We start from the raw sequence: 23,768 nt of genomic DNA, 5'->3' as shown, positions 1-23,768 counted from the left end.
ACACACTTGATTTTAAGGTGTCAAGCAATGTCATCCTGGACACAGCATAAGAAAATGTATTTTGAACTTCCCAGTTGATAAAAGCTTGTATTTTTTTCCTTTCATCTTTACACAAGAGTCATGTAGTTTTTAAAGGTAGAAAGCTATCTAGCATAACATCAATTCCTTTGTATTACCTCCTTGATTTTTTTCCATGAAATAAAGACCTACACTTTCTAGAAGAACCTGAAAATGCCTTGACATTCCATGTCCTTTTTTGAGTTTTTCTGAAGTAATACTTCAGGCTCATAAGATTCTACTCCTTACATCTAATAATATACTTGTATATATTACAGCTGCTTTCAACACTTTCCAAGAAAAACTATATAATATGTATAGTCATATAATGATAACTCTTTTTAAGTTTGCTTATATATATTATATTTAAGATTGTTTACATGTATATTATATGAGCCCCAATTATTTTAAAGCAATAGATGTTAAAAATGACTACTTCATGTTATAATTGTTTATTTTCCCAAAGAGAGTACCTTTATATTTTACTCAGGAAGAAAATATATTAAAGTAACAGTTGTTGAGCTGGAGCGATAGTACAGTGGGTAGGGTGTTTGCCTTGCATGCAGCCAACCCGGGTTGGATTCCCAGCATCCCATATGGTCCACTGAGCACGGCTAGGAGTGGTTCGTGAGTGCAGAGCCAGGAGTAACCCCTGTGCATCGCCAGGTGTGACTCCCCCCAAAAAAAGGAACAGTTGTCCTTTTCAAACCCCCAGTTAACAAATCACTGTATATCACTGTATCACTGTCATCCAATTGATTATCAATTTGCTTGAGCGGGTACTAGTAATGTCTCCATTCATCCTAGCCCTGAGATTTTAGCAGCCTCTCTTTACTCATTCTTCCCAGTGGTGCAGCATTGGAGGCTCTTTCAGGGTCAGGGGAATGATACCCATCATTGTTATTATATTTGGCATATTGAATTCACCACGAAGAGCTTGCCAGGCTCTGCCCTGCTGGCAGGATGCTCTTGGTACCTTGCCAGGTTCTCCCAGAGGGAGAACTAGGCTATAAGATGCCACTTCCAGGAGCTTGGTTTTAGTCTCTGGATCTTGGCCATTGATGGGATTACATGGTGCCAGGGGCAGTTTTTGGGTGTGGCTGTCAAGCTACTGGAAAATGGGGGTTCTGGATGGAAGAGGCCAGTCCTGTTCTGAGCAGGCTTGGGGATCTCAGCCCGAGGTCCCCACACACCTGGGTTCTTCTGCCCTTCTGCCGGTTTCTTCATGTGTGAGGCTCAGCCAAATGTGTGGAGAGGGGCCTTGAGCATGGCTGTGGCTGGATTCCGGAGGTCTTCGGTTGCCAGCCTCTGCTCGCAGTGCGGAGGGAAATTCAACCTACCCTGCTCCAAGGGGCCCCAATGAAGACATCCAGGTACAGGGGCAAGAGACTCTGCCAGTTAACAAATATGATTACAAAGTGAATTTATAAATGTTAATCAAATGTGAAACATTTATCAACATGTGGAAATTTAATACAGAAACACAGTATGTAAAGCAAATATTAGCAGACCAAAGGGATAAATTGGAAGTAATACAACAATAGTTTTACATTTTCACACCCTCATTATATCAATGGATAAATCAACCAAGCAGAACGTCAGCATGGAAATTTTTTTTCTGTTTTTTTTTTTCTTTTTGGGTCACACCTGGTGATGCACAGGGGTTACTCCTGGTTCTGCACTCAGGAATCACTCCTAGTGGTGCTCAGGGGACCTATGGGATGCTGGGAATCCAACCCGGGTTGGCTGCGTGCAAGGCAAACGCCCTACCCGCTGTGATATCGCTCCAGCCCCACAGCATGGAAATTTTGGTCTTAAATGGCACATTAGACTGATGGAAATCATAGATAAATACAGTATATTCTAAAAGTACAAGAATGCACATTCTTCTTGAATTCACTGGGAACATCCCCAAGGATATACACAAAAACAGGCAGAGAAGTCTCAATAAATTATGAAGGTTGATATTTTATTAACTCTGCTTTACTACAGTAATGGTAAAAATCACAAGAATAATTCTGCAAGAATCACAAAAATCTCTGGGGCTTGAGCGATAGCACAGCGGGTGGGGCGTTTGCCTTGCATGCGACCGACCCGGGATTGATTCCCAGCATCCCATATGGTCCCCTGAGCACCGCCGGGGGTGATTCCTGAGTGCATGAGCCAGGAGTAACCCCTGTGCATCGCCGGGTATGACCCAAAAACCAAAAAAAAAAAAAAAAGAATCACAAAACTCTGGAGACTAAACATCATGCAACATACAACTTAGGGTAAGCAAATGAATCAAAGGATAGATAAAAACATAATCAAAGACACAATCAAACCTGAAAATGCAACTTGTCAAAATATATGAGATGCAGCAAAATATAAAAAAGGAAGTTCATAGCATTACAGATAAACCACAAAAACAAAAATATCTCAAGCTAAAAGAAACAAAATAACACCAAAAATCCATGAACCAGACACTAAGATGGGTCAGGTACTTGCACATGGTTCACTCAGTTTCTCTATGCCACACCCCATAAATTTTCCTGAAAACTACCAGAAGTGATCCCAAAGCACAAAGCCAAAAGTAGACAATGAGACCATTGGGTGTGGCCTCAAATAAAAGCAAACCAAAACAACATACCTAAAATAATTTTAAAAAGAGATATGAAACAAAATCCTACAGGCATAAGAAAAAAATTACTATTCAGAGTGGAAATAAGTAAGAGGGGGGAAAAAGCAATAGTTAGCCATAAAACCACGAACTGGTTTTCTTTTCTTCCCTTCTTTCCTTCCTTCTTCCCTTCTATCTTTCTTTCTCCTTCTTTCTTTCTTTCTTTCTTTCTTTCTTTCTTTCTTTCTTTCTTTCTTTCTTTCTTTCTTTCTTTCTTTCTTTCTTTCTTTCTTTCTTTCTTTCTTTCTTTCTCTTTTTCTTTCTTGCTTTCTTGCTTGCTTTCTTTCTTTCTTTCTATTTCTTTCTTTCTTTCTCTCTCTTTCTCTCTTTCTCTCTCTCTTTCTCTCTCTTTCTCTTTCTATCCTTCTCTCTCTTTCTTTCTTCCTTTTCCTTTCTTTCTTTCTCTCTCTCTTTCTCTCTCTCTTTCTTTCTTTCTTTCTTTCTCTCTTTCTTTCTCTCTTTCTTTCTTTCTTTCTTTCTTTCTTTCTTTCTTTCTTTCTTTCTTTCTTTCTTTCTTTCTTTCTTTCTTTCTTTCTTTCTTCTCTTTTTTTTCTTAATTTCATTTTTTTCATTTTGCTTTTTGGGTCGCACCCGGAAATGCACAGGGGTTACTCCTAGCTTTGCACTAAGGAATTACTCCTGGCGGTGTCTGGGGGACCATGTGGGATGCTGGATACCGAACCCAGGTTGACTGCGTGCAAGGCAAAAGCCCTACCTGTTCCAGTCACCATGAACTTATTTTCTTTGAACAGCAAATTTGGACAGGATTTGAGGGTGAATGGAGGCAAAGTTATATGAACGATAACCTTTCAGCAACAGTCTTGCAAAACACATTGCTAAGTGGGGAGAGAGAGAGAGAGAGAGAGAGAGAGAGAGAGAGAGAGAGAGAGAGAGGGGTGGGGGAAGAGAGAGAGAGGCAGCCTTGTGGAGTGGTGGTGAGGAAAATGGGAACTTTGGTGGCGGGAAATGTACACTGGTGAAGGGATGGGTGTTGGAACATTGTATGACTGAAACTTTTGTAACTAACAGTGATTCAATTAGATTAAAAAAAAGTCAGTAAACTTAAAAGTTTAGTAAGATCACTAAGAAAAAAATGAGAGAAAACCCCCCAAAAAACTTTAGTGAGATCACTAAAAATAAAAAAATAATAAATAAAAAATAAAAAATAAATAGTTAAAAATGAAAGAAGTAATATTACAATGAGCATCAAGAAATATAAAGAAAGAATCATAATACAATACTACTATTAACTAGATCTTTGATAACTGGATATTGGGAATAAATTATTATGCTCTTATAATCATAAACCTTCCAAGATTAAATCAGAAACAAAAATAAAAGTAAAACCGTATCATCTTTCATAATATTGAAGAGAAGGAATGCTTCTATTCATCAACATAGAATTTTATAATATGAAACAGCTACATCCTAAAAAAGTTGTTTTGAAAGTTGCAATTTGTCATTTTCAGTTATCATAAACATATTTTAGGTCCATTTAGTCATCAACATCATTTATAGTAACTGCATACTTTATTATTTGGATGTGCCAACATTTGTTTAAATAATACTTTGTAATTAGATATTAAAACTATATCAAATTGTTTCAAAATTATAAATTAGCCATTTAGTTAATATATAGTCAAGTCTTTTCATACCTAGATAACTTATTCATAACAAGCATTTGAAAGTATAGTTTTTAAACTGGTTAAGTACAGTTTAAAATATTCTTGCCAAGTTCCTATGAGAAAAGTCTACAACAATTTACATAACTATCAACCATGCATAAGAACTCTATCACTGGTCTTTAATGCCTAAAGTTAATTTTTGTCATCTAGTCTTAGTGCTGTAGAAGAAAATAAATACATATGAAAATTGAACTTGTGAAGTTGAGAAAAATATCTCTAGAGAGCAGAAAATTTCATCTTTGTGATGAATGTTGGACTATTCACTAAAAGACAAGATTTTCATCTCAAAAATAGAAGAAAATGGCACTAGAAAATTAGTTTTAACTTAAAATTAAATAGAAGAGAATTAATAGGAAAAATTCGAACTCTCTAAGTTGATCTTTATTATCGTCTCATTTAATTCATAGGTTTTCTTTTTATAGAAAAATATTGGTGGACATTTAAGGACCAGTTTATTTGCTTTGTGACATAAGAGTACTTTGAACTTGCTGAATTATCTGAACTGAATTCAAAAAACTATTTCTAAAATATCTGTCTTCTAAATATTGATTATTTCAAAACTATTAAGATAAAGCTGAAGAGATAGTCCAATGGGTAAGGAACTTGCTTAGCACAAAGCTGACCCAGGTGTAATTCTTAGCACCACAGATGATCTTCTTAGCCCTCAAGGAGTGATCTCTGAGCACTGAGCCAGGAGTAAGTCCCACATGCCTTCAGCAGTGACCCCTGAGAACTACCAAATGTGTTTCAAAACCCCCCAAAAATTATAAAGGCATAAGTTGTATATAATATGCACTTAATAGTACAAATGTATCTATGTATATGTGAAAACATCAGAAAAATTGACATAATAATATAGCCATCCTCCCAAAGTTTCTTCAGTTTCTATTGTAATGATTTTCCCATTCCTTTTGTATATATGTAGTAGCCTCATACCTGACTCCTCAGTAACCACTGATTGCCATATCTATAGATAGACTGTAATTTCTAATTTTATATATGGAAGAAATATTTAAAAATTTTTTCTTGGAATAATTATTTTAATTTTTTTCTTACACATAGTAATTGTTCATTTCATTAACCTAAACCATATATCTGCAAGTGATGTTATTCCACCTCATGTATAATATAAACTCTGAAAATGGTTATTTGAATTGTCCTTTCTTGGCCTGTATCCTATCATTGTAATGCTATATGTGTATGTAATCACTGATGTAATTTTTGCTATTATATTTAATATATTTAATATTTATCAATTATTTTCATATATAAATATTATTTACCAACTATATATACACTTTGTGTATTTATCTATAAAGAATGTATATTATATATGTCATACTATATATCTGTAGATATCTCTCTATATAAATTGTATATATATAAAAATAAATTTTGTGCATATATAAGTATAAATATAAACTACATGTGACTAAAAAAGTGGTCTCTAAAAATTTTGGGTTGGCTACTCCCAGCAGTACACTGTGGATTTATGACTCATTGCACAGGGATCACTCCTGTCAGCTAGATCCTGGGTCAGCACATGAAATGCAAATGGTTACCCACTGTGCTATCTCTCAAACACCCTAAAATTTGGCCATTTTTAAAGTAATTTAATTGCAAATAGTAGTTTAAATTTATATACACTATAAATTTAAACTTCTATGTCTGATATTCTGATATTTTGAAATTATTTGTATAGATCCATATTTCCTTCTCATAAATTTCCCTTCTGTCTAATACAAATTTTAACATTTTATTCCATGTGGGTCAGCTGATGATGAATTATTTCTGCCTTTGTGAATATTAGAAGTTTTAGTTTCATTTTTATTTTACAGTGATACTTCAAATATCAGATGCCACATTTTGTTTTCAACACTTCCAAAGATATTGATCCACTGTCCTCTCACAACTTTTGAATAATAAATGCACCGCCTTTCTTGTCTATGTTTCTCTATGTGTTAATGTGTTCTTCTCTTTAGGCTGCTATTAAGTATTTTCTCACCATCCCTATTTTGCACCAACTTATATTTTATTAGAAAAATTATTTTGTTTATATTTCTCATACGTGGATTTCTTTCTTTTTTTTTTGTTTTTGATTTTTGGGTCACACCTGTCAATGCACAGGAGTTACTCCTGGCTCTGCACTCAGGAATCACCCTGGAAGTGCTCAGAGGACCATATGGGATGCTGGGAATTGAACCCGGGTCAGCTGCATGCAAGGCAAACACCCTACCTGCTGTACTATTGCTCCAGCCCCAATACATTGATTTCTTAACGATTCTTGGATTTGTATAGTTATGGTTTCATACTCCAGTTTACATATTCCAGTAGGAAACATCATTGTTTAGTAGAGGTCACTGATGCAATTTTTGTTATTACCCTTAATATTTACCAATTAGTTTTTCCAGATGATGCTATTTTTACTTATTTTTTTTAATTTGGGGCCATACTCAGAGGTGCTAAGGTTTATTCCTGGCTGTGCTCAGTGGGACCTTTTGTAGTACTGAGAATCAAGCAGTGTTGGCTCCAAGTAAGGAATGAATTCTCAACTGCTTTAACTCTAACTGCATAACTCTCATGCCTCCAGATAGTACCTATTTTTATGTATTCAAGTACATTAATCTTTTCTTTTTCTTCAACTTCTGATGTTCTACTCAACTATTTCAATTTACTCTTGGTGAAAAGAATAATAGCTTTTAGTCTTAGAGTTTTATGTAGATCATTTTATATTTTCTCTATATTTTTTTACTGGAATGAACAAAGGTAATATAGTTTCACTATATTCAAATATTCTTGACTGCTTATTTTAACAATAGTGTTAGTTCTGGTTTGATTTTGATTAAGATTTCCCTCATCATATACTGTGATTTCCTTATATGCTTCTTTGCATGTTAATTAGTTTTTGATTAGATATGAGATTTTATGCATTTACCTTGCTTGGGTGGTAGATGATTTTGTATTCTTAAAATTTTCTAGCCTTTGTTTTTGAATATAGTCAAGTTCAAAGAAATGGTTTGAGTATTTATGAGCACAGTTGGAATTTTTTATTTTTTATTTTTTAATAAGTTTTATTAAATCACCGTGAGATACAGTTACAAACTTGCATGATTACGTTTCAGTCATACAATGATCAAGAACTCATCCCTCCACCAGTGCACATTTTTCACCACCAGTGTCCTTCCTGCCACCCTTACCCCATACCACTCCCTGTCTCTCTGGCAGGTACAATCCTTCTTTCTCTCTCTCTAATTTGGGGTGTTATGATTTGCAGTACAGAAACTAAGAGGTCATCATGTTTAGTCCTTGGTCTACTTTCAGCACATATCTCCCATCCTGGGCGATCTCTCCAATCATTATTTACTTAGTAGTTCCTTCTCCATCCCAAATGCCATTTCTCCAAGCATGTAGGACTGGCTTCTAAACCGTGGTGTGATCCTCCTAGCCCATATCTGTACTGTCGTTAGGTGTTTGTCTCATATATGCTACTTTATATTTCACAAGTGAGTGCAGTAATTCTGTCTGTTCCTATTTTTCTGACTAATTTCACTTAGCATGATATTCTCCATGTCCATCCACTTATATTCAAATATCATGATTTCATGTCTTCTAATAGCTGCATAGTATTCCATTGTTTAGACATAACAAAGTTTCTTTAACCAGTCATCTGTTCTTGGTCACTCGGGTTTTTTTTCAGATTCTGGCTATTGTGAACAGTGCTGCAATATATATAAACGTGCAGATATCATTTCTACTGTGTTTTTTTCTCTTTTTTTGCATCTCTTGGATATATCCTAGGAGTGGTATTGCTGGATCATATGGGAGCTCAATTTCTAATTTGGGGAGGAATGTCCATGTTGTTTTCCAAAAAGGCTGGACCAGTTGGCATTTCCACCAATAATGAATGAGAGTCCCTTTCTCCCCATATCCATGCCAGCACTGGTTGGAAATTATTTTAATCTCTGTATTCACTCAAGTGATTTCAGAATTATCCCCTTTTTCCCATATCTTTGCATAAAATTTGTAGACTCATGTCCTTCATCCAATGACATCTTAGACATTAAGATGAAGTGTCAAACTTCCAAACTTATCATTTGTTAACACTTTACAAAAGAAAAGACATGCTAACTAATAAAGTTCTGAGCTAAGACATTAATTTCACTGATAGAAAATGTTGAAATATGAGATAATGAAATACATGTGATTTATATTATTCAATATATGTGATTTAGATTTAGAAAAGTATTTAATCTCATAAATCTATTATTTTTAGTAACTAAGAAATAATGTTTTTTACAATAGTAAAATTGCTAAATTCATTATTATTCTTTATTACTTTATATATTAATCTTAAAGTCAGATTTCAATATACCTCTATAACATCTTAGAAAATAATTCTTCTCAATTTTTTGCATACACAATTCTATGTGTGTAGTGTTGTTTTCACATTTTTAACTTAGGATAAATTATATGTATAGAGTGATAAAATCAGCAAAGTTAAAAGCATCAATATGTTTATGGGCATATATTTGTATCAGTTCCAACAAAGATTAAGATTGGCATGCATATTAGTCAGTGATTACCATAGTGGTACTGCTTAACATATAGTTCCTAAACTACTCAGTGTTCTAAAATAATAATTTTTTTTTTTTTGCTTTTTGGGTCACACCTGGCGATGCACAGGGGTTACTCCTGGCTCTGCACTCAGGAATTACCCCTGGCCATGCTCAGGGGACCATATGGGATGCTGGGATTGAACCCGGGTCGGCCGTGTGCAAGGCAAATGCCATACCCGCTGTGCTATCTCTCCAGCCCCTAAAATAATAATTTTTTTAATATGCAACTGTTTTATTTTGGATTTGACTGAGTTTTATACCGTGTCATGTTTGCTTCATAGACATAGACTGTTATGTCTATGCGTTGCCTCTTGTACTCATTAACAGGTCAATAAGGTAAAAAGTAAACTAATTTTTGCATGATGAAATATATCCTAATCCCCATAATATATAGCTTTTAGGGATAATCGTGATTTCTTCCATAACTATATGAATATTTGCATATCTTGCTTTAGAATGATGTATGCAATCTTTACATTGTTATTGTGTGATTTTACATTTCCTGAATCTTTACCTACTAACATGACTGTTTAGGACACTACAACCTCATATGCTTTTGAAATTTGTTTTCTCTGAGCCAAATATCATAACATATTTCATGATCATGTCAGTTGTCTCCAAGTTAACCCAAAACAGTAAATAATTTTTCAAGAGAAAAACACTCAATCTTCATAGAATATAAGCAAATTTACCACATAATGTCTCATTTTAAGACTATAATTTTAACATACCTATTAGGAATATAAAACAAGGCAAATATTTTATTTGAATGGGAAAATTATCAAAATGAATAATGGTTTGGAAATTTAGTGGCTTATCAATACTTGACAGAAATCATAGCTTAGTGTCTTCAACTTTATTTAGTGCTATGAAATCGTCATAGTAGATTAAATGCCTGACCATAAACATGATAGCACAATTGCTCATTTTTCCCCAAACTATATTATTAATAAAATGCCTCTTTGTACAACTAAGTCATATGTAGACTGCTACTTGGCTAAGCCTCTTTAGAACCATTGTATACTAATAAAGCTTAAGTAATCATAGTCTTTATGCACACCATGGTAAAAAATGTTGAAAATTAAAATATCTTGTGTTTAATTGCATGCAATGCTAATTTTTTAAAGTCAAGAATAAAAATAGTAGCAATGCAAGCTTGCCTGAAAAAAAAAGTGTTTGCTTTCTGCTATTTGCTGCACAACCCATGTAGTTAGGATATCCTACCTAATACTTTACATTATGAAAGTGGATCGACTTATGTTTACAATGGTTGCCACGTGAAGGTAATAAAAACTTCTTGGACTTTAATAACCTAAACGTTTTGAATAACACAGTCTCTTGGAAGAAAATAAGAAATAAGAAATACTGATTTTCCAGTGAACAGAATAACTACTGAAGTCATATTAGTTCCGGTCCTTATAGACTCTCTCTCTCTTTATGTACGAAAACTTGGAATTTCTCCTAATAGAGACAAGTAACATATTTCATTTCTTTACTTATTTGGGGTTTGGGCTACATCTGTTGATGCTTAAGCATTACTCCTAGCTCTATGTTCAGGGATCACTCATGGCTCAGAAGATCATAAGGAACGCTGGGGATTGAACCCTAGTCAGCTGCATGCAAAGTAAGCGTCTTCCTCATGGTACTATAACTTGGGCCTCTGAAACATATTTTAAATTCTTCAGGGCATATAATTCTCTATTGATTCTTATTTCCTTGTAAATTTTGTTTATTTCTAGATGAAAACCATTTTACCCATTTTTTTCATAATGGAGCATTTTGACCAGACCTAAAAGCCAATAATTCTTGTTTTAAGCAATATAAAATGACTTTTATTTAATATTTTAGCATTGCAATAATATAGGTCAAATATTTAAGAGTTCAATTTTTTTTCTGATACTGCTACTTTTTTCTGATATTGTTACACCCTCCAGAATTACGGCTGCTTCTCCTGGAAGGGAGCATAAAATGAGGCCCCCAGAACCATGCCACTGGTCTCCACACCAGCCAGTTTCCACTCGGGGCACCCCAGAGCGGGGCAGGTGAGAGCCCTCCCTGCCCCAAGGGACCCAACCCCAGAAGCCGACCTCCACTACCCAACCTTGGCCATGTTCCAGGCCACTTTCCACACACTCAGGCCAAGCCTAACACATGAGTGAACATATTCTTGGACCATGTGGCCACTTCGACACATCATCATAGAGGTAAATATATATATATATATACATATATATACATATATATATGTGTTATAAAGAGCCTGACAAGCTATGAGAGTATTCTGCCTACACAGCAGAGCATGGCAAGCTCCCCATGGCGTATTCGACATGCCAAAAACAGTAACAATAACAGGTCTCATTTCCCTGGACCTGAAAGAGCCTCCAATCACTGGGAAAGACGAGAAAGGAGAGGCTGCTAAAATCTCAGGGCTGGGACCAATGGAGTAAATCAGTGAACAAGGGGGGTGGCAGTAATACAGTGATACTGCTACATTCTGCCAAAAGCTTCAAGATAATGTTGAGATTTTATGTAACAATTGGCAACATTGGATTCTAATAACCACAAATGCCCATGTTCATCTAGTTACAGAAATATATAAGACTATGATGTATACAGTAATATTTTCATTCTGATGAGCATTTATTGAGGGTTTACTTACCCAGTGTCACACTCTGAGACTGAAGAAGATATAAAACAATAAAAAATATATTAAATTTTAAGAGATTAAGAGAGAGGGGAAAAATTGAAATGAAGATAGGAAGGAAATAAAAGAATTAAACATTATGACTTACACATTCATACAAGTTGCAAAGATCCTCTTAGCTTCAAAATCACCATGATCTTATTGGCATCTGCCATGAGTCCGGTGCTGAGCACACTCGAGTCAGCTGTGCCAAAGGTTTCCTTTCTGACCTGTCACAACATAAGGAATTCAGCCTAGCAACACCTGTGGCCACAAATTAATTCACAGCCCATGAGTATGAGATTTAGCAGTTCTCAGGCAGGTCAGCTAATTTCTAGTTACATACCTGCTAATGCAATCAACTGTGCTTCAAGTCTGAGAGTGTTTGAAGAAATCAGCATTACACTACTAAACATCACTGCCTAAAATGACCATAATTTAACATTTGTAGGACACATTATCATATAGATGCACAAGTATTTAAAGGTGGCACCAAATACCTATACTTGAAGGGAGTATTAACCTATAAACCTGTAATATTCGTAAAATAATTCATTTTTTGGTTGGTTTTAGGTAAGATCTAATAGTGCTCAGAAATTATGCATGGCATGGTGTTCAGAGAGCCATAAGGTACTGGAGTATTAAACTTAGAGCTCCCTTATGTAAACTATGAATTAAAACCCTTTGAACTATCTCCCAGATCCTGGTACGAAGCATTCCTTAAAATAAATCTGAAGCTTATACATCTTTTTAATCATTCATACTAAAAAATATCTAGGTGCACCAGTGATGTGGGATACTGCGGAGCTTATACTTTGCTCACAGTTTGGTTGCCAATACAATACCCCCCCCCCAAAAAAAAGTCGAAATCTTCACTGTTACTACAATGACTAAGGAAACTTCCATTAAATGGCAGAATTAACACCAATCTCACATTGTTCTAGGCTAGAAAGAAATTGGGCATTTAAAATTTGTCAAAAGTCAAGTGACTTCCATATAAAAGTCACTTAGAAAGCTTGCTTAGGGTTCTGAGAAAGACATTTAATTTTGCATTTGAAACACTTTCTCAAAAATAAATAATAGAAATATTTCAACCACAGTGAAATATTGGGCTGGAGCAATAGTACAGCGGTTGGGCGTTCGCCTTTCACGCGGCCAACCCAAGTTCGATTCCTCCGCCCCTCTCGGAGAGCCCGGCAAGCTACCGAGAGTATCGAGCCCGCATGGCAGAGCCTGGCAAGCTATCAGTGCATATTGGATATGTCAAAAACAGTAACAGTAAGTCTCTCAATGAGAAGACATTACTGGTGCCCACTCGAACAAATCGATGAGCAACAGGATGACAGTGACAGTGACAGTGAAATATTTCTCAAAATTCAGTGACAATGCCAATGTTTTTTCCTCTGATTTTTCAACTAATAATTTTTAATCAATTTCAATCAATAAAAGGTACCTTAATATTTATAAAAATACACAATCTGAGTTATTGTTCAATATTTAAGCCAATTTAATTATGCTAGTATGACTTAGAACTTGGGACTTGGGCTATTACATATTTCATCAGAGTATTTGTAAAAATTGCTTCTCTCCTATTTCTTTTTAGTTGTTTGATTTGGGTGGGGGGGTGTCTAACCAGCAGAACTCAGAGATTACTCCTGGCTCTGTGCTCAGGGATTGTTCCTGATAGGATTCAGGGGACAATATGGAATGCCAGTGATAGAACCTGGGAAAACATCATGCAAGGCAAGTTCCAAACATGCTGTCTATCTTCCAGTATAAATTCTGATGTATTTTCCCTAAATAAATTAGAGTCCAAATACATGCTACAGATTTTCAGGAAAATTTTAAACAACTTTATAAATGTCATTAAAAAGTTAGAGATTAGCTACTGCTAAGGTGAAACACTTTATGAAGAACCCATTTTGAGGATGGGATCCCATTGACCCTTCTCTTGCTTCTGATGACCTGGGACACATAATCCAGAAAAAAACCTTTATAACTGCATGGTAAAAAAATGTCAGTTTGTTTGTTATTCCTACTTTTTGGGTCACACATGGTGATGCTTAAAGGTTACTCCTGATTCCACTGAGGAATTATTCTTGGCAGTGCTTGGGAGATATATGGGATGCTGGAGATTGAACCCAGGTCAGTTACATGCAAGGCAAATGCCCTACCCTATACTATAGTTCAGGTCCCCAAAATACATGTATATATATTTTTTAAAGAAAACAATAAAATGCAAACTTTGAGAGTCCTAAAATCAGTGAAGGGAAAAATACATAAATGACAAACTGTGACTTGTTTTATTTTACAAACATTTACTTTTTTTGAGACCTTAACATTATAATAGTGAATGATTGCTCTGATACAGTTAGAAAATATATAATATCATAATGAGCAAATGTACCTACTGAATATTAATTATCTCATACTATAATAGTCGCTGAACAAAAAACAAAACTGCTCAAGCAGAGATTCTATTATCTAGGAGTTTAAAATTGACACTAACCTTAAAATTGACACTATCAGTTATGTGGCACAATACCTGAGAAGTAAACAGGATATATTCATATGTTAATCTAAAGATAATATATAATGGGAATTACATAAAACAGTGAGCAGAATGCATATGGAGAGAATGTTCCTGCTCTGTACTAATCATGTGTACAAAGAATGCCTGAAAGATAATGGGACTTCCAAGCAATTCAGTTGGGGAAAGAGGCAGATCTGTGACCATAGAATCATATAATCACTTGAAAGAATGTTGGAAAATAGACCAAATTGGAAGAATGTAGGATATTGCATGAGTGAGGGTAAAGAAAAGTGTGCTCAGCAAGACAGGCAAAGTATGAAGAGGGCCAGAAAAACATAAAGTATCCAGAACCAAACTTGTACCTTCCAATGAATACCCCGGGGAAAGAAGTCACTTTTACTCTTAATTTTGGGTCCAGAAATTGAATTTTAAATTGAAGAAATTAGAAACATCTGAGAATTATTAAGAAATTATTATTCAGAGAACAATAACTATAAAACTATAACACTCACAAGTGTGCAAAACAATGCTTGATGCAGGAGTTATGCATATATGATTCCACTGAGAAAACATAAAAATGGTAAGTAAAAGTGCTAATTTTTACACATTATTTAGGACTTCCACTTGAAAATGAAGAACATCTATCATAGCAAAAGATCTGTTAGCTTATAGCTAACATTATAGACCTCTATTATAGACCTTTTCTAGATAAATGTTAAATGCAGATAAATCTGCACTCCCATCTAGAAATAACTCTCCACTCCCTCACACTTAACTATTCTGTACTGATTTTTATCTGTCTTTAATTCACAGGTTCAGTTTGCAGTGTATATTCTTTTAGTAAACTACATTTTGGATTTGAAAAATAACCTGCTTTCTATTGTGTAAAGAGATTTAGAAGGGAAAGATTAGTCAACTCAGAGTGTGAGAGATAGTACAGTGGTTAGGGCACTTGCTTTGTATGCAGACCTTGATTCAGTCTGTGGCACTCCGTATGCTCCAAGTCATAGTAGAAGTGATCTGAGTGCAGTCAGGAGTAAGCTCTGATCACTTCTGGCATGTCCCACCAAAAATAAATATGCAGCTTACTGCATATTTACTTTTCTGATGTTATGAGAAAATATATGAACCAGAGTTGAGAAATAGCCACCACTTGAATTAAATATACTCTGATTTCTTATTAGGAAATCTTATGCGTAGATTTAATTTGAAAAAGACTAAGGTTTTTTTTTTCTTCATTGTTTCTTAATAAACAATGAAGTTCAAAGAGAGGGTGGAGTATTGGACCAAGAGTGAATCAAAGTGGTGTTTTGATAGCAACTAGTAGTGTTATGACTACTGTAATGCTGAATTTAAGAAATATTTGCACTGCATTTCCTATTCCCTTTTCTTTTAGTCTTTGATGGATATATAATAATTATATTTTATAAGAATGCCAGTGGTGACGGAAGTGCTTCTCCTAATGCAAAAGCTGTAAAGCTATCAGGAGAGCTTTAAGCAAATGTTATCTGTTTTACAGAAGAAATCAATTACCCGAAGATTGCTTAAACCAGTGACAGGCATGGTAAGGAATAAAATGTGTTAAGTAGAAAAGTTACAGCCATCAACATGTAAGGAATTACATGATATATGAAAGCAATCACTTGTTCAATTTACCTTCAAAACTAAAACAAGTTCTTCTGCATTGGAAATAAACATGAACCTCTCTGAAAAGGGAACAATTTCTAACTCAATGGAAAAAGTACTGTATAAATTTTAACCAGCAGTAGTGCTATTAGGAACACACAACCAGGTTTTAGAGATAAAGTATGTGAACTGTTTAACATACTTATTTCAAAGTAGGCATCATTTTGTCTTCATTTTCCTGTAATTCAGCGTTATGAAAGTTTTTAGTTATACCTGGAATAAAGGGAGTCTCCTAGAAAATGCTACCTATTTTATAACATTTTAATATTTATATTGTATTGCAAAGGATCTTTCTCATTGGAAATATCTAATAAAATTTTGTTTAAAATTCTATAGCATATGTTTTAATATTTATCCTTCTCTGTTGATGACATAATTTATTATATATATTAGCAAGAAAAGATTTAGAAGTGGGTCTTTTTTCTGTGTCAAGAAGGAAATAAATGTTTCAAAGAGGTTGTGGCTGTTATATTGCAAGGTATGGTGACTTAAAATTCTCATCAAATCTGTTGATTATTCATGTAGAGTCGGTATCTTGCTTGTGAAACAAGGTCACCATGTCTAGTTTTTTATCAGCCCTCTAGGAAATTTTACATTGCACAATTTAATTTTTTAAAAACTTAATTCAGATCACATGTAACATAAAAAAGTGATTTCTTAATATTGCAAAACAGGAATCACTTTACCAGATGTGCCTTCAGAGATATCACAACATAACTATCACGTTTCCCCGTGTGTCATTGTGTGCAATGGCAGTCATGACGAAAGATACCTGCCTAATGAAGAACTTACATTTTTCTTCCCAGGTTCTTCTTTTTTTAAAACCTGAAAAGTGTTTAGAAGAATTTGCCCACATGATATTTTAATAGAATCAGGAGTAATATACCAGCTGGTGCATATCATTCTTCTACAATATTCTGAGGGAGAGTTCTATGCTGATTTAATTTTCTAGGGAATAAAATATGTATATTCAGATTTCATGCAAGTCAATTGTCCTTAATGGACAAATGTTAATGATAAATTTAAAGTACTACATTTGTAAGTTAAAATTTTTGAGGAGAGCCTCAGAAGCAGTTTCTTTCTTTCTTTAAATCCACTCTTACACTGGAAACAATACTGTGCAAATTCCCACATGCAAGACAACACTGCTAAGGGTTTTTTTTTTCTCTGCAAAATTAGCACGTTGATATAACGGTGATGTCCTACTGATTATTCACTACAGACCTTCTAGCAGGAGAATGCATTCTTAAAATATGAACTTGAAGCTGAAATATTAAATATGCATTCCTTCCTCCTATAGGACATGTTGAAATGCCACATGCTGTTGGTGAGAATGACCCATAAGTGTTGGATTTTTCTCCTTCTCGCTCTTTTCCAAAAACAGTTAGTATGGCGTGCAGTGAACCAAATCAACAATGTGATTCAAGCTGTCTCTGTTGCTTCTTGGCCAAAGAAAGGATAAACTATAAAAACTTGCCTCCTACAGCTTTCAGCTCTTGCTTCCCACACTTTAACATCTTCTGTCACCTCTGGCGCTGTTACTGACCCATGCTAAGCTAAACTAAAGGATGATAAGTTTGCTGCCTTTGCCCTTGTCCTGAGGGGCTGCACATTATCCTATCAAGTATCAGTAGCCATTTCTGTGGGATATTTGTCACCCACGAAGGCCTTTAGAACAAATGAAATGGGCAGCAAATTACAAAAATGTCATTCTCTAAAGGAAATGGATGAAGGCTTTTGTTTTTCAGTAATAAATGGATGCCATAGGCTTATAACACTATTTTTATATTAAATTTGACAGGGTTACTATTTCTAGTTCATTAAGGAAACAGCTTGAAAATCATTTCTTTCTGTATTTTAAAGAATAATGTTGTTTCTCTCTTTTCTTTCCAGTAATAAATATAAACAATACCTGCAGTAGATCCTAAAAATCACAAATCATGATTAATTTCTAGTTACTTTTGCTAATGATTGTTTTATGAATGTGAAAAAAATCATTTTAGGGAGGGATTTTGAGATTATTAATGGATTATGTAAGAGGCACCTATGAATGGATTTCAAAATTCTGATTTATACCCATTCCTCCTTTCTTTATAAATCACAAATATATTACTTCCTTTTCTCACTTTTCTCACACATTATAGTTTTACAGGGCATCATGATAAATATGCCATGGACAAAGGTCAAACAAAGGATAATAACTCAATTCCTTAAATGAAAGCTTCAAAGTAAATCCTCTGTGTTTAACAGCAGTACACAGGGGTCAAGATGACAATGTCTCAGACTAGAGAATAAAATGTGCGTTAATACCTTTGAGCCTCAGTACATTTGTTAAATGGGTATACTTGGACTGACATACTTAGATGTGCTTTAAAGTAGAACAAGTGAAAAAATTATGTAATAAACTAAATAGCATCACATATTTTTAGACTGACATGATCATGTAGCTTATCAAGTTGCGCTTCACATTTTTATGAGCATTAAAATGCTCTAATAGAATAGATATATTTCTTCTGTAGCTTCATCTTCCCAAACATTTTGGAATTAAAATGTATTTAATTTGCTAAGCCTATCCTATCAAATAATATTTGTAATATATGATATTGAAAGTGATTCAGGGCTATATATCCGCAATAATTTTATGTCTGGGTATATTGATGAAAATTAATATAGTCTTCATCATTATCAAATAAGAAAAGAAACAAAAATCAAAAAACAAAAAATGGTTTGATATACTCTGAAAATTATTTAACAGAAACACATTTGGGTTCATATCCAAATTTTCTGTTTCTGTGTCTTGAATCATAAATCTTGAATGGATGTATTCATCAATCTATGTTCAAATTTTGAGAAAATTGATAGGTAAAATAATGAAGGCTAAGATAAACCCATTCTAATTTTCAATTATGTCAAAATCATAATTTATTGGAGAAAAATGACTGAAAATTTCAACTATATTTTATTCATATTCATTAAACATATGTCTTATATTTCGGTTAAATTTCTCTTTAAAAAAATCTAAATATATCAGTCCACATCTATCCATTTAACACATGTTGTAAAGCTCAAAGACACTAAGGCACATTTTAATCTCTAGATGAATCAATGCATACTGCTGTGAGTCATCCAAGATCTATCCTTCATTATCCTTTATGTGACAGGTCAGTCTTCGTTGCTTTTGAATTCTTTCCCGAAAACTAATCGGTGATCCCTATACATGTGATTTTTTTTAAAGTGAGGAATATATAAAGATAAAACTACTAAGAGTAAGTGTTCCTTGCAAGTGGAAATGAGTGACTAACAATCCCATCTCCAAATCACTAATAGAATAATCAGGTATCTATTATGAAGAAAGACAGATGAAAATTATTATGGTTAATATAAAAATTTTTTAAATACAGTAGTTTATTCAAAAGGTTGAATAATTGTTTTACCTGTTGATCAAGTGAACTGAAGCTGGAGAGATAGGAGAGAGGTAGGGCATTTGACTATCATGTGACCAGCCTTCATTCCATCTGCAGTACCACATATAAAGAACCCTGAAAACTAATGCTGCCAAGAGTGATCTCTCAGCACAGAAGCAGCAGTAAACCTTGCGTACTGTGGGTGGGTCAAAACCTACCAAAATTAAGAAATAATAATTTAAAGAGTTGACTGAATTCTATTTAATTCCAAAGTATAGATAAGTATCATCTAAAGACTCATTCTTTAAAACTTGGTTTCTAACTTTATCTGAATTTTAACATAAAGGTGTATTCATTGTTTTTTAATTATCAAATGCAAAGACTAATTTAAAATCCAGTGATTATTTTATTTCCTTTTTTTGCATAATTTAGTCAGCAGATCTAAAACCAAGTTTCTTACTGTTCAAAATATCTTTCCCTTGATTTTCCTAGGGAAAAATAATTAATAAAGACAGAAGCATCAAACGATTATAGGACATGGATTAAAGGAAAGGATGCCTTCTTCCATAGCTAAAACAAACAAAAAAGGTAACAAGATAACAAACAAAAAGGTATAAGTTTTGCCACCTATTGATGAAAGTAGCACTGTAGCACTGTCGCCCCATTGTTCATCTATTTGCTCGAGCAGGCACCAGTAACGTCGCCATTGTGAGTCTTGTTACTGTTTTTTGTCATATCGAAGACTCCACTGGTAGCTTGCCAGGCTCTGCTGGACGGATGGGATACTCTCAATAGCTTGCCAGGCTCTCTGAGAGGGATGGAGGAATCAAACCCGGGTCGGTGCATGCAAGGCAAATGCCCTACCCACTGTACTGTCTCTTCAGGCCATTGATGAAAGTAAAGAGTATTAATTACATTCAAATCCAGGACTTCAGAGTAAGAAAATGAAATACTAGCTGAATAGATCACTCACAGTTTGGTAGTTCATGGCAGAACAGTAAGCAAGCCTGGAGTTGCTGCAAAGTCATGGCCTAATACAAAAAAGTTCTGTACCCAAATATTTTTTTCCAAGCTATTTGTTATAGTATGCTTCCTACCAACATACAGAATTGGTAAGAATGTTTCCTGACCATATCTAAGTAAAAGAAAATGTGAAATATATTATTCTTTGAACTTGCTGATATTTAGAACATGTATTTAATCTAGTTGACCAATCAGCAATCAGAAAGGTAGAATTTAGTAGAATAAACCTGGGAGTACAGAGGAGAATATTGAGAGGGAAAGAATAAAAGTTATTGGGTAATTTATTGAATTTATTATATTTAGGGAAATTATATTATCTATGCTAAGAATATTTGCCTTTATATGCACATACTTTGGAGAACAGAAGCAGACATTGTTATAGGGTGGAAAGCTGGGCATTGTAAAAAAATAGTCCCAGATAATTAAGAGAATTTACAAAAATAAATGCTAATTCATTAGTATCAGAGGCACTTATGCTACTTGAACATATTCATGTTGAATTTTACTAAAGCGAGTTGCTCAGTCTCAGCACCAGGGGAGTATTTTAAAATAAACAAGAAAATTAAATAAGAATTAAACTTTTAGAAGAACCAAATCAAGTTTAATAAAGAAAGTACAATTTTTCTTCTGTTTATGTTTTTTAAAAAAGCATGGCCATAATAAAAAACTTCCTTTAATAGAAGAAAGTCTTTGTCTTAGAGTACACAAAGAATCATGAATAACTTTATTTCTGTAAATTTTTAAAAATAGAATACCTCTGTTTATTTAGTCAGCTCTTTTGTCTCATTATTCATGCTCTTCTCTTCAAATTCTGCCTCTTTAGTCTCCCTTTATGTTTTAAATAGGCTGTTATTAACCAAAAACAAGAATATAATTTGAACTAGTTAGGTTTATCTTCAATTTTCCCTATTGTAAGTGATACTTTATAAATAAGTGTCTCCCTTATTCCATTAAGTCCAGTGGAATATAGCATGGGAAACACATACTTTTTTCCTCACTGAACATCGAAAGGTTGCTTTACATTTTTGAGACGCAATTTTCTCTTTCAGAAAAGCAGGACTAATAATAGTCTTTCCTTCGAACAGTTGATATTTTGAAAACACTTGAAATTTTGCAAAGTTTTTCCAAGCTATTTGTCATAGTATGCTTCCTTCCAAGATAGAGAATCGGTAGATATGTTTCCTAACAACATCTAAATAATATGAAATGCAAAATATGTCATTCTTTGAATTTGCTGACATTTAGAACATGTATTCAGTAATATTTAAAATGCTGTTTTGTTACAGAAATGATTTATTTTTCTTTGTTAAGAATATTGTTCTCTTCTTCTGGACTCTGGAGAATTCCAGGTCCTCCCTTGAGCCTCACCTCCCCCCACCCCATCAAGCTCTTTTTTTCTCTCTCCTCATATTTAAGTAAATTTCTTTAAATAAAACTTTTTTTCTTCACTAAAACAAAGTATTATATAGATCAATTTTATACTTCATACTTATATGTACATATGTTCAATACGAACTGGCGCAATAGTGCAGTGGGTAGGGCATTTGCCTTGCATGCGGCCGACCCGGGTTTGATTCCTCCATCCCTCTTGGAGAGCCCAGCAAGTTACTGGGCTCTCCAAGAGTATCCTGCCCACAGGCAGAGCCTGACAAACTACCTGCGCATATTCGATAAGCCAAAAAACAATAACAAGTCTCACAATGAAGACGTTACTGGTGCCTGCTCGAGCAAATCGATGAACAACTGGACTACAGTGCTATCTACAGTGCTATGTTCAATATAAAAGCTCCCCGAAGCACTGCTGAGAATGATCTCTGAGCATAATGGGGTATGGGCCCTGAACCAAACCAAACTAAACCAACTCCCCTAAAATGCTAATTAAATGAATGCCTGGCTCCTGAGGGAGCAAATCACTGCTTTTAAATGCAAAGCCATTTCTATTTTAAATGGAAAGCCATTTCCATCAAACCTGTATTGATAGTAGTTTCTTGAATGGCCAATCTTTAAAAAAAGTTAACTCTCATGGGCAAAGAAATAGTTAAGCTAGTAGAACATTTGCCTTGCATACAGCCAATCTAGGTTCAATTACGGGCCTACATATGATATCCCTTTCCTCTTCAGGAGCGATTCCTGAGCAGAGCCAGGATAGGTCCTGAGCACAGCAGGGTGTGCCTTAAGAAACAAAACTAACTAAATAAATATGAAAGTTTGCTTTCCAAAATTAACTTTGAGCTGCTACACAGCTACCACAGCGGGTAAAAAATTGCTCTGCAGAGTCATCCATAAAATGAGTATTATATATACATTTAATATAAAAAGAATTGTCCAAATCATAATATATTAATTAGCTACATGATATAGCAAACCGGAATCAGATTACTTATTGAACTAATTTAATTTGCACAGTGGCAGCTAATTTAAGGGATGCATTCTCTTTTCAGCCTGTTTTAGTAATTGTTAAATAAATATTAGTCTGTAATTTGAAAAAATTCAACAATTTTTACTCTTTTAAAGGGATGGGTTTTGATACTTATACCTTTGGCAGATATGAAAAAGCAATTATTTTAGGAAATGACAAGAATAAACTAGATGATGAAAATTCACTGGAAAAAGAAAATGAATTCTCTGTTCTAAGATTAGCATCAGATTTTCATCTCTTTATCCCCTTTTAAGGATCTTTTTGAGATGCATCAAAAGAATATACCTTAGTTATATTATGGGGTATACTCAGAACAAGCAAGTGGAGACGGAATGCAGCTACCTACAGGCCCATATACTCGTCTGTGTGTTCATGAATGCTAGAGAAGCAAATATTTTCTTGATCTCTAAGATGCGGAACAAAGAAAGAAAAAAATAAAGATTCCGATGCAAATAATAAAGTAGAATTTAAGTCATTAAGCCAAAATACATGTTGGAGAAATGTTTACATGATTGCCAATATATTTTTATTATATTTTTTTTGTCTAGGGGCATACATCTGGCTCTCTACTCAAGGATCACTCCAGGCAGTGTTCGGGTTATCATATGGGGTGCAAGGAATTAAACCTGTGTCAGCCACATGCAGGGCAAGTGCTTTGCTGCTGTACTATCTCTCTGCCCCCTGAAAACATGTTTTTAAACATTTTCATGAAAAGACTGTTTGAAAAGAACAAGCTTTGATAAGAAACAAAAATTAGGCACATGGCAGAGCCCCAAAGCTGCACATATATATTTTACATTATATTCTAAATAATATCACAGTTCAAATACATGTAATGATTTAGTCTCAGAAGAAAACAAATAAATGTAAGGATAAATATCTCTCATCCCTACTTAAAGTGAGTTCTCCTGGGAGGTTTCAGTAGAAGAATCTGAGATAGTGGTGGAGTGAAAGAGACCGTTGGGTTTGAGTTGGACACTGCACACAGGAAGCCCTCTCATTG

The 23,768-nt window shown here is 34.4% G+C and overlaps 1 long non-coding RNA gene across 1 annotated transcript in view; it reads right to left on the bottom strand.

Annotated features, from left to right (window-relative positions):
- Window positions 1-342: 342 nt before the first annotated feature.
- LOC129404171 (uncharacterized) overlaps window positions 343-23,768 on the bottom strand; it is a 64,096-nt gene continuing 40,670 nt past the window's right edge. The window contains exons 4-5 of the long non-coding RNA XR_008629706.1: window positions 11,810-11,930; window positions 343-1,448 (exon numbers count right to left, since the gene is read on the bottom strand). This is a non-coding gene — a long non-coding RNA (uncharacterized LOC129404171). The remainder of the gene's footprint in view (window positions 1,449-11,809; window positions 11,931-23,768) is intronic.

Source organism: Sorex araneus, chromosome 4, assembly GCF_027595985.1.
Source record: "Sorex araneus isolate mSorAra2 chromosome 4, mSorAra2.pri, whole genome shotgun sequence".
NCBI lineage: Eukaryota > Metazoa > Chordata > Mammalia > Eulipotyphla > Soricidae > Sorex > Sorex araneus.
The sequence above is the reverse complement of the archived record's forward strand: the minus strand, read 5'-3'. Positions and strand labels throughout refer to the sequence as shown.